This window comes from Neovison vison, chromosome 3 (assembly GCF_020171115.1).
Source record: "Neovison vison isolate M4711 chromosome 3, ASM_NN_V1, whole genome shotgun sequence".
Classification (NCBI taxonomy): Eukaryota; Metazoa; Chordata; class Mammalia; order Carnivora; family Mustelidae; genus Neogale; species Neogale vison.
The window spans coordinates 224,498,367-224,510,761 of record NC_058093.1 but is presented as its reverse complement, the minus strand read 5'-3'; the positions used below and the strand labels follow the sequence as shown (position 1 = coordinate 224,510,761).

General features: G+C 46.0%; 1 protein-coding gene across 1 annotated transcript in view; it reads right to left on the bottom strand.

Annotated features, from left to right (window-relative positions):
• CORO1C (coronin 1C) overlaps positions 1–11,090 on the bottom strand; it is a 79,101-nt gene extending 68,011 nt beyond the window's left edge. Inside the window, exon 1 of the mRNA XM_044244103.1 lies at positions 10,986–11,090. The gene's annotated coding sequence lies outside the window, so the exon portion shown is untranslated. The remainder of the gene's footprint in view (positions 1–10,985) is intronic.
• Positions 11,091–12,395: the final 1,305 nt, after the last annotated feature.

The window sequence follows — 12,395 nt, the reverse complement described above, 5'->3', positions numbered from 1 at the left end:
AGTAAAATACTTAATACATAAAAATGTTTGAATGAGTTCTTGGAAACCAGACAATCCAAACCCCTCAAAGAGGCAACAACGAAAAAAGAGAGGTGACTTATTTCTTATTGTTTGAAGAGGCTTTTTGGTAAGAGTTTATAAGGGAACAGAAATACAGAGATCGGTGCCTAGCTCTGGCCAGTACAGGCCCACCCAATTTACAGCCAATACCCTGCCCTGATCCACTTCTCAAAGATCACAGAAACCAAGTCACTGCTAAAACTTAACACCCTTTCCAGAGTGGTTTCCAAAAGGAAAGGGATGGAAAAAGGGATCATGAATATTTCAGGAAAAAAAAAAAAAAAAAAAGCAGAGGAACTGTTTTAGAGTTAACAGGAAGAACCTTCCAAAAGCAGGGAAGGCTTCTTCCTGATTCCAGGTATGAGAGCTAGCCTCTACATAAGCTCTCCCTGATCCACACACCTTAACTCAACTTTTCCCCTGAAACCTTGTTGCACTGACTGAAGGCCAAAATTTTAGAGAGATGATCTATAATAGGAATATTCCTTTTTAAAAGTATTAATATTGGGGCACCTGGATGGTTCAGCTGGTTAAGTGTCTGACTCTTGATTTCAGCTAAGGTCATGATCTCACGGTTGTGAGATCAAGCTGGAGTCTTGCTCTGCACTCAGTGTGGAACCTGCATAATCTCTCTCCCTCTCCCCACTCCGCATTTCCTCTTTAAAAAAAAGAAAGAAAGAAAGAAAGAAATTAACAATAAAAATATTAATATTGTACCTCTGAAAGGGTAGAGAGATGCGAGGAAAATAATCTAATTAAAGCCCATAGTCATCCTAACACGGATAAACAGTGGTAGCCTAGAAGTGACTGTGGCAATCCAGGAACACATGAGTAGAAATGAATTCGAACCATATGCTTTACAGCTTAACAGGGGAGCAGAAGCTTCAAATGAAGGAAGGAGGATGAAGCCTGTGGAGGGCTGCCAGGGCAGGAGGCTACCAGATGCCAGCACAGGCTGGTCGGTATAGAACACGGTTCCTCCCCTCTGTTTTACAGGACTCCACTATCACCATGAAAAGGTGAAAAACCTATGGCTGTGAATTAAACACATTTCTTCAGTCTAGACTGGGAACTTGCCCACCACTTATAATTCTAAATCTATACCATAAATGCCATCTGAGTTCCAAATAACTGAGATCAACTTTGGAACACAACCCAGTTCCGGGTTGAGGACTGAATGTACACAGTGCCTGCAAAACAGAAACTGCATCTGTGCTCTCAACCATTCAGCCTTAGAAAACCGCATGGTTCACAACCATCCTTTGCAGGTGATGCCCATTATTTGTTCCACATGCCAATTTCAGCCCAGAGCATGCAAGGTATCTCTATGTGGTGTAAGAACAAAATGAAACTCTCAGGATACTAAAGAACCAAAAACTTCTAACTTATCTCTACCTATAGTAGCAGTGTAAAGCAGCCAACAGCTTGGGTAAGAGAGCAAGTCCAAGGTTTCTCTATTTCTAGAACAGACAACACACATCTTACTGAATACCACCCCCAGGAGCTATGGCCAGCCCTCGCTGGCCGGGGCCCCTCTTTTGCTTGCCAAGAAAAACCAGGATGACAATGTTTAGCTAAAGACACTACTAACCACAAAACTAATTCACCGTCTAGCTTGTAAAGTGATGGGTCTCCCAATAAATTCTTCTGCTTAAGGGAGAGGACAGCTCAAGTTTACATGTGTTTCTCGGTCGCACTCACGCAGCATTTGAGTTTTTGCATTTGTAAGTCAGGCTCAATTCTTTAAGTTCCTAAGAATGAAAGGAATTACAATCTTTAACTAGAAAAGAATGCTTGACCATTGCAAAAAGGAATTTAATTATCTTTCATGTGAAGTAAGCAAACAAGGGTGATTAAACATTTGTCCTGAGGAGGAGGTAGGTGCTTGTGAACTCTGTCAAGAACCCCTACAATATCAAGAGTGGAAAACACCCCCTCCAAAGGCAGGACTCTCCCCACACTTCCTTTCCCACATGTGTTTACAGCCTTTCACAAAACTGAAAAACTACATCTCTGTTCATGCAGCATGAAGATCTCAGCAGTTCTCAGAATATAGGGACACACATCTGACTCCACAATGGGGCAAAAAAGGCTCTTGCACCAAACAGCCCTGTGCCCAGATTCCCAGTCTGTTTTGGCTCCATGGAGCCAGAAAAACCACACTGTAAAGCTGTGATCAACTTCTGCTGATCCTAAAGGGTTTTCATTTTCACCATGCCTGTTACAATCTGTGTAGTTCCAGTACCCACGTGTTGCTCTTATCAAAATTAGTGTCTCCATATGCATATGGCCTAATGGTACAGATTATTCTGGCAAGACGCAATGCAAAGTCACTTTTGCAATATTAATTGGTCTTTGAAACTTTTGAGATAAATACCTACAACCACGGTTTACTAACGGTCAGATTATAAAACTGAGGAAATAAAAACAGATTTTTTTTTTTTACATTAAAACTAAGAAATCAAATCTGCCAAAGGCTTATCCTAGAGATTCCACTTAAGTTCCCCAAAAATTCATCTTAAAAGACCTGAATATCTGGACAAATCTGATAGGGTAAATAAAATACATGCACACGCTAAAGATGTGAGAAAAGACACAAACATTGGTACAAACTACTGATAACGATGATAAACTGAAGAGGCAAACTCTGTTGAGTAGGTCTGGCAAAAGACCGTGGTGTAAGGTTAAGAGGGAACTGGTGCATTCGGTCAAGGACTAAGAAGAGAAAGTACATCAGGTTCACTGTTTTAAAAAAAAAAATTGACAAGACACTATAATTCGACACAACCAACTCTAAAAATGAATTTCACAAGACACATGGAAGGAGGTGGAAGGCAGCTGGGGGAAGAGGGATGGAACAGTTAAGTTCCTGATATTGGGCAAGTCTCTCATGCTCCTATGACAATAGTACCTTCCACCTTAAGAGGAGGAATTGACCAACAAGGTACTTTCCACTCTGGCTGTGATTCAGAATCACCAGGGAGCACAAGCCCAGGCAGATGTATTTATAAAGGTCTACAGATGATCCTCATGGATAGCCAAGAATGAGGACCTCTGGGGGCGCCTGGGTGGCTCAGTCAGTTAAGTGGCTGACTGTGGCTCAGGTCACAACCCCAGGACCCTGGGATCAAGCCCTACATCACATGAGGCTCTCTGCTTAGTGGGGAGCCTGCTTCTCCCTCTCCCTCTGCCTGCTGCTTCCCCCGCTTCTGCTCACTCACTCTCTGACAAATAACTACAATCTTTTTCTTTTTCAAAGATTTTATTTGTTAGAAAGAGAGAGAGCACAAGCAGGGGGAACAGCAGAGGCAAGGGGAGAAGCAGGCTCCCCACTGAGCAGGGAGCCTGACGCAGGACTCTATCCCAGGACCCTGGGATCATGACCTGAGCTGAAGAAAGACCTTTAACCACCTGAGCCATCCAGACGTCCCACAAATAAAATCTTAAAAAAAAAAGGAAAAAAAGAATGGGGACCTCTGGACTTGAGAAATAATCTCCCAAACACCTTAAAATGATATATTCTTAGAAAGGCAGTAAGAGGGGCACCTGGGTGGCTCAGTGGATTAAGCCTCTGCCTTCAGCTCAGGTCATGATCTCAGGGTCCTGGGATTGAGCCCCGCACTGGGCTCTCTGCTCAGCACGGAGCCTGCTTACCCCCTCTCTCTCTGCCTACTTGTTACCTCTTTGTATCAAATAAATAAAATCTTTTTAAAAATAAAAAAAAAGGTAGTAAGATACTGGTGCTTTGTATGATCCATGTTCATAATTTTTAAAAAATTAATATAGGCAATTTCATGACCAAAGGGGGGGATATGTATTGTGAAATTATTGCCTTCAGTCATACAAAATATACCCGTCTGTATTCTACTTTTTCTCACTCTGACCTTTGCATTAATTTGATGTAATTTCTCTTTATTGTGGCAAACAGGAGGGACTATTTTGTTACTAATGTGAAATTCATGTGACAGGCCCAATTTAACATCCCACGTAGCTACTGAGGCTCTTTCCCAAACAATGTTAGTTTATCACAACACTGCCATTAACATTATAACCAGATAAGAGTCTTGGGCACTGCCGCGCAATCTCCTTAGAAGCAAACCCTAAAAAGATAGCAATCTTTCCCAGGAACTAAACATTTTTCCTTAAAATGACTGAATACAAAGGAGGCCTGAATAAGAGAACCTTGTCTAAATAGACATTTCTAATACAGACAGAGGCAAAAAGAAAACAAAACCTTGCCTCATCTTTAAAATTACCTTCCTGGGACACCTGGGTGGCTCAGTTGGTTGGACGACTCCCTTCGGCTCAGGTCAGGATCCTGGAGTCCCGGGATCGAGTCCCACATCGGGCTCCCAGCTCCACGGGAAGTCTGCTTCTCTCTCTGACCTTCTCCTCACTCATGCTCTCTCTCACTATCTCTCTCTCAAATAAATAAATAAAATCTTAAAAAAAAAAATAAAGTGTACAATTAAAAAAAAATTAAAGAAAAATAAATAAAATTACCTTCCTAACCTAAATTTAGACAGTCTTCCCCTCTTCAGTAATTCAAGTTTGATTCAAAGTCTAAAATTCCAAGGTGGGAGTGGGAATCCATACATTAATGGCTTAATTTCAGAAGTAAAATGTATTAGACTTACTCTCCCCAGTTCCATTCATTAACAGACATTAAGAGTGATGACAGAGGGAATACAAATTTATTCATGGTCTACTTGCTAGTCCAGCAAGGAACCATTAGCATCCCTCACCACAGAAGAGAAAGCAGGCTCAGGGAGGTGGGATAACTGGGCAGTCACAGCTATTAAGAAGTGGAGCCAGGGGCGCCTGGGTGGTTCGGTGGGTTAAAGCCTCTGTCTTCTGCTCGGGTTGTGATCTCGGGGTCCTGGGATCAAGCCCCGCATCAGGCTCTCTGCACGGCAGTGAGTCTGCTTCCCCCTCCCACTCTCTCTCTGCCTGCTTGTGATCTGTCTGTCCAATAAATAAATAAATAATCTTAAAAAAAAAAAAAAAAAAAAGGCAGCAGCAGCAGCACAAATGTTCCAAATGGCCATTTGGTTTCTCCTAATTCTCAAGATACAGGGAGCCTCAGTAGCTCAGTCAGTTGAGCATCCAATTCTTGATTTCAGCTCAGGTCATGATCTTGAAGTCCTGAGATCGAGCCCCACATCAGGATCCACACTCAGCATGTTGTTTGCTTGAGGTTCTCTCTCTCCCTCTCCCTCCTACCCCAGCACACACACACACACACACACCACACACACACACACACACTCTCTCTCTCTAAAATAAATAAATACATCTTTAAAAATAGAGAGATACTAAGTAGAGTATTTTCAATGATACTATTAAGAGTGAACACAGGAGAACAAAACATTTTTTTTTCTCTTCTCTGAGAGAAGCAAGAGAGCACGAACAAAAGAATGAAAGGCAAGAAGGCTTGTGCCCTGAAAACCTAGTTTATACCCATCATCAGGTGTACACAGGGGTGGTTCCAATACTGATTGACTCAGTACCATCAGGGCTGGCCTGCTGCCTTTGGTGTGGCTAAGTTATTCTAAACTAAAAATGTTCCTCGGCCATCTGTCCTACTAAGAAGGCTATGCACCAGTCATCACTTTTCATTAGGGGGTTAAGAACTTGGATGAGAAGATTCTGCCCTCGGGAAAATGTTTCAAATGCTTGGTTTTACATCTGAGCAATTTTTTGGCAAGAGGTGGATTTGGGTGCCAGAAAGACAGGGGGGAATACCCCTGTACTTTGTTATTTTACACAGGCAACAGAGATGTAAGAATCATCAAAGAAACCCACTGACCTCAAGATATTTCAGTTAACTTCAATAATCCTTCATTCACCAAATAACCCAAAGGCACCTGAGACCAAGCTGTGAGCAAGGGAATCTTGGTATAACTTGTCAGGTACCTCTCTCTCATATTCTGGCTTCTATGGAAGGTGCTTTCAGACAGTAAACTCAAGTTCAGGTCCAGTTCCCTGCAGCAGACAGTAGTGATGAATGTCTGATGTGTGAAGACAGGGACAATGTCTGCCCACAGGGTTGAGGACAGTTTCATGAAGGATCCCAAAGGACAAGTGGGATTCAGCAGATTGGGGCGGAGTGGTTAAGTTCATCACAAGATGGTTTGAAGCCTGAGAAGTTTCAGGAAGCAGCCAACAGAGATGAAAACATAGGAAGGAGAGTAGCAAGAGGGGAGAGGCAGGCCGAAATCAGAGACACCCTGATCCACAGCCACAGGAAGAAGTCTTGAAGTTTAACCACAGACAGGAGGTGAAGGCCACCAGAGGATTTAAACAGGGGAATGACATGTTCCTGATGAACCCTTTATGATACAGAACTAATTTAAATCGTTTCCTAACACTTTCACATTTGGTTTTTAATTTATAGAACCAAAATACTGATGGGGATGTGACTTAAGGTCAAGTAACTTTAAAAAAAAAAAAAAATGAAAAGAAAAGAAAACAGATTTATTTGAGAGACAGCAAAAGAGCACAGAGGGAGAGATGGGGGTGGGGGTAGGGAAGCAGGTTCCCCACTGAGCAGGAGCCTGATGAGGGGCTCAATCCCAGGACCCTGAGATCAGGACCTGAGTCAAAGGCAAATGCTTAACCAAATGAGCCACCCAGGCGCCCAAGGTTTAAGTAACTTCTAACTCCATTATCAATTGACTCCATTACGCATAAATCGGACTTTACCAAAATTAAAAACTTCTGTGCTTCAAAGGACACCCTCAAGAAAGCAAAACAGCATCTCACAGAATCAGAGAGAAATTCTACAAATCATACTTCTGATAAGATATTATGTAACTGGAATATATAAATAACTCGTAATAAGAGGATAATCCAATTTAAAAGTAAGAAAAGCATCTAAATAAAGATTTCTCCAGAGAAAATATTCAACTGTCTGCTAATTACTTCAGAAGATGCAGGACATCCTCTGCCATCAGGGAAATGCAAATCAAAATCACAATGATATACTGCTTCACACCCACTAGGATGGCTAGAGTCAAAAAGTAAGAGAGTAACACTGTTGACAAGGATGAGGAGAAACTGAAACCTTTATACAATGCTGGTGGAATTGTAAAATGATGCAGTTGCTTTGGAAAACAGTCTGGCAGTTCCTCTAACAGTAAACACAGAGTAACCAATATGACCCAGCAAGTCCCAAGAGAAATGAAAACAAGTCCACATAGAAACTTGTACAGGAATGTTCATAGCAGCATTATGCGTAACAGCCAAAAGGGAGAAAGACCCAAACCAATGAATGGGTAAACAAAATATGGTATATCCACACAGTGAAGTATTATTCGACCGTTAAAAAAAATATATAGTACTGGGGCACCTGGGTGGGTCAGTGGTTTGGGCCGATGCCTTCAGCTCGGGTCGTAATCTCAGGGTCCGGGGATCCAGTCCCACATCGGGCTCTCTGCTCAGCAGGGAACCTGCTTCCCTCTCTCTCTCTGCTTGCCTCTCTGCCTACTTGTGATCTCTCTGTCAAATAAATAAATAAAATCTTCAAAAATATATATATATAGTACTGATACATGCTACAACATAAATAAACCTTGAAAACCCTTATACTTAATAAGAGACACAAAAGACCCCATACTGAATTATCCCATTTATATGAAATGTCCAAAATACGCAAATCCAGGGACAGAAAATAGATTAGTGGCTGCCTAGGGCAGGGGAGGGAGGAGAACAGCAGGGCTGAAGGACCACTAATAGGTATGGGGTTTCTTTTTGGACTAATGAACATGCTCTAACACTACGGTGATGACTGCACAATTCTGTGACTATAATAAAAACCACTGAATTGTAAGCTTTAGACAGGTGAACTGTATGGTATGTGAATTATATCTCAAAAAGAAGTTACAAAACAAAAAAAGATTCCATTATGTATTACTGAAATACAAGTAAGCTCTCAAAAAGGAATAAAGAACTTTGTTCACTCATTTTAAAGGATCCAAACTAGGGCAAAGAAAACCCAGAGAGATTCTATTACTTAAGATTCTAGGTACTAGGTCATACTGAAATATTCATGAGGATTTCCATGTTTTAATACAGAAAAGACATCTTAAGTTGAAAAAGACAGAGAAGTACGAAAAAGAGTTTTTATAACTCAGAAACAGAGTAACACAGGGAAGTCACCAAATGGAAAACAAACATGGATTTGTACCCTGCACAGGAAAGAGGCACCCAAATTTATTACTGTTCCACCTCTGAGAAAGTCAAAGGCAAAACAGCCCAGTTAATAATATCTGTTTCTAGGGGCGCCTTGGTGGCTTAGTCAGTTGAAAGTCTGTGTTTGGCTCAGATCATGATCCGGGGATCCAGGGATTGAGCCCCAAGTCTGGTTTCTGCTTCGTGGGGAGCCTGCTTTACCCTCTGCCTGCTGCTTCCCCTGCATGTGCGCTCTCTCCCTTTTTTTTCTCTGACAAATAAATACAATCTTAAAAAAAAAAAAAAAGTTTCTAAAGCACCCGTTTGTGACAAATCCAAGTATTAAATAATTTGCCATTCCAGTTACATAACTGAGAGCTGATAATTCATCCTTTTGAACATTCCATTTCACACACTGGAGTGACTCTCCTCCTCATGGTTGGAGTAGGTCCCAAAAGTGACAGGTGCATTAAACATGAAATGTAAATCAAAAAATCCAAGAGTGTTTAAAAAGTACTATGTGCCACCCTGAACCTAATCCTGAACTATGTAAAGTAATACACATAAATGCTAATTAGCACAATCTGCAGGCAAAGTAACAAATGAACATGAAAAATTCAATACTGTGTGCAGTGTGATAGCTCACTGCTATGTGTCTATTAAAATTCAATAGGCTTCAATGTACCTTCCACAAATAATCAAAAATAAATATGGACAAGGCACATTCTACATTTGTCAAAAAGGTGTGTACCTGACCTTTACACCAATCTTTGTTCAATCCTCAGTACACATGACTATCACCTACCACAAAACAGTGCATATCACGGAGGCCTAACATTGAACAGAATTCCCAGTTTTATTTTACTTCCCCCCAAGTAGTTATGCAACCTCTCAGACCCAAGGGTTACTAACTAGACTTCACAACCAAACACTGTCTCTGAAGTGTATCTCCACTCAAAAAACTAAAAATAAAATATAAAAAATGACTTCCCTTAAGTTAGTTTTCTGAAATATATAAAATCAAGGCCAAAACAGATTTTTCCCATTTCTTCAGTTTTACAGGGAATGCAGAAAGTGAAGATATATAAACAGATATCTACTTGCCTTCACAAATGAACAGACGGTACAAAGCAACTGCTTATACTTAATCATGTTTTTGTCTATTCTACCAGTCCCTGGTGTTAGGAGAGAATTCTGCCAGATAAGGACAATGAAATGCATTATTATATAGAGTGACTAAGAGCCCTACAAGCACTGTTTTAGAATGTAATCCCAGGCAGAATGGTTGCGGTAAAAGGGCCTAATATTTTGTAATAACTATTACCAAAAGTAAAGACATTGGCCATTCAGTACCAGTTTAAAAACACTCACTACATCCAATCCTGTTTAAATGTCTTAAAGGAAAGAAAGGCCTTTGTATCTTTCTATCCTGGGGGAGATGAACAACTTGCAATTTGCTTCTCACCCAGAATTCCACGTTAGCAACATGTAGAGCAAGTACTTCAGACGCCACAAAACAAGGGCAGCCTACATTAAGGCCAAATATAGGATGTGATTCTAAACCACGATGCAGTAAAGCCTACGTTTCCTTTTCCAGCGATCAAAACCCTTTGAACACTCCCAAAAAAGGACGGCAGGGCCAGCGCCTCCCTCCAAGAGGAAGCCCCTTTCTTCTCGGCTCTCCCTAGCAGCCTGCCACTTCCCCCAACACATTCAAATCATTTGAGAGACCGAGAGCTGGTGTGTGCGCGCCGGTGTGGACGGGCGGGAGAGCTGGGTTCCAGCATTTCCACCCTCTACATCTGACCTCATCCCCAGTCATTTTAGGCGCAACGGAGCCCCACCTGCACCTCGCTCCTTTTGACTGCGTCCCTCGCCAGCTGCTCCGCTATTAGGGGAGCACATCTCTGAATGACCCGGTTCACTCCGACGCTCCAGTCCCCCGACCCTGCAGCGTTCCGGCTCCGCTCTTCCTCTCCCAACAGCCGCCCCCCGCCCGGACGCCAGCCCTGGCCCTCCCAGGCCGCCACTCCCCACCGCTCTGCTCCTCGCTCTCCCAAGCCGCCCCTGACCACATTACTCCAGTTCTAGCCGAGCCCTGCCCTTCCCGACCCCTGAGCTAGATCTTTAGGACCCGGAGCCGGCCTCGCACCCACAGCCAGCCACCCTCGGGCTAGACCGCCGCCCTCGCCCCTCCCACGCAGGGCCCCAGCTCGCCCTGGCCCCACGTGAGCCCGTCCCCTGGCCCCCCACCCACTCGCTCCCTGGGGCGACTCAAACCCCGCCCCCAGGCCCGGCGCCCCCCGACTCGGCGCCCTAACCCCCCCGAACAGCCCCTGCCCACCCCAGACCCCACCCAGCCAGGCGGGTCCCCAATCCCTAAAACCCTTCCTCAGACAGCTCCTCCCCACCCGACCCGGGGTTGTTCACCCGGGCGGGAGGCTTCTGGACCTCCGAAAGCCGCCCCTGGGCAGCCTCCTCCCCACAGGGATCCCGGTTCACCCTCCCAAGGCCAAGCGGTTCCGTCCCGAACCTCCGGCAGCAGCCCCTGCTCCAACCCGCTGCACACCGGCCGTGGAGGGGGGGGCGGCCCAAGGGTCTGCGCCCAGCGCTCCCACTAGAGCCCACTCCCCTCCACTGGGCCCTGCCCCACGCCCTGCCGGCTCCTGTCAGCCGGCGCCGGCACATGCTGAGAGGACCGGTCGGCCCGCCAGCTCGCTCCCGAGCGGCCCCGCAAGGCGCGCGCTGCTCACCAGGGCCGAGATGCCTGAGGCGCCGCCGCCGCCGCCGCCGCCGAAGTCCCCGCTGCAAAGCCCGGCGAAGCCTCTAACCGCTGCCGCCTCCCGCCTGGCACTGAGCGCCGCGCGGGGGAGGGGCGCGGGCAGCCGCCGCCGCCACCGCCACCGCACGCAGACCCCGCCCCCGCCCCGCGCCGCGCCCAACCAAAGGGCCCTAGGGCTCGGCCCGTCACGCCCACTTCCGGGAGGGAAAGCCCACTTCCCACCCCTGGTTCCACGCCCCACTCTCGTTAGCGCCCCCTGTGGTCGCGCCGAGGGATGCCGGTGGGCTGCGGAGGAAGGCGGTACCCAAGCACACGCACCGCCTACTAGTCAACACGCCAGAGGGCCACGCCCATGGGCGCTCCCTAGCCACGCCCGCCGCTCCTCAGAACCGGGAGCTCCGCCCACTGGCCCGCCTTGGCTCTGTAGGGCCACATCCCCCGGATCCTCAAAGATTCTTCCAGACCCCCTCAAAACCGGAACATTAGCTCCCCTGAGCCCGCCCACTGCCCCATCCAAACCCTTAGTAGGCCTCCTGGCTTTCTAAGCCCGCCTCCCCTCCCACTGCGTCCGAACTGGCCCAGCGGCGCCACAAACCCCCGCCCCGCTGCTAGAAGCCCCACCCACGGACCCAACCCCATTCTCAGCATCACAAGCCACGCCCACTGCCTATCTAAACCTTGACTCTCCAAGCCCCGCCCCGAATTCTCCAACTCCCGCCTTTGCGAGCCAAAGTTCCGCCCCCGCTCCCATCACACCCTCCCACCACCACCTCTGGGGAATGCTAGCGCTCCACCCGTCCCTTCATTTTCTATTGTCGCGTTCCTAGCACAGGGTGGCTGTCCCTGGGCTTGGCCATACTACTCCCCAAGGAGGTCCCGTCTTGACCCTATTTCGCAGGTGAGGAACAGGTTCTTCCTTTCTTTTGCCGGCCAAAGTCCCTCACCCGTTTGCTCAGTAACTGGGCCGCCCAGGCCAAAGTGCCGCTGATTCGAGTCCCAAACTTTGCTGCTATCAGACTGTGTCCTGGGTAAGTTCCCTTCACCTCTTCAGTCCAGAATTTCCTGATCTTTAGAGAAAACTTGTCCTGTTATCCGCCAGAGCCCCTTTCAGAAATAACCAAGTTCGGAACTACCGAAATTTGGAACTGAATGAACAAAGCAGGCCTACTGAGGGATGGCTGCTTCCCAACGCAAGCATCTTCGCATTTTTCATCCTAAGCATTAGCCTCAGAAATATGTGTTAGGTAAATTATGGTCCACCTAAACCAAAAGAAGTATAACAGCAACTTACTGATCCTCTCTAGGCCTCAGTTTCTTCATCAGTAACATAGGGATTGTGGCGGCCACTTCCGGAAGGATTCCATTAGGTCAGTAGTGCACT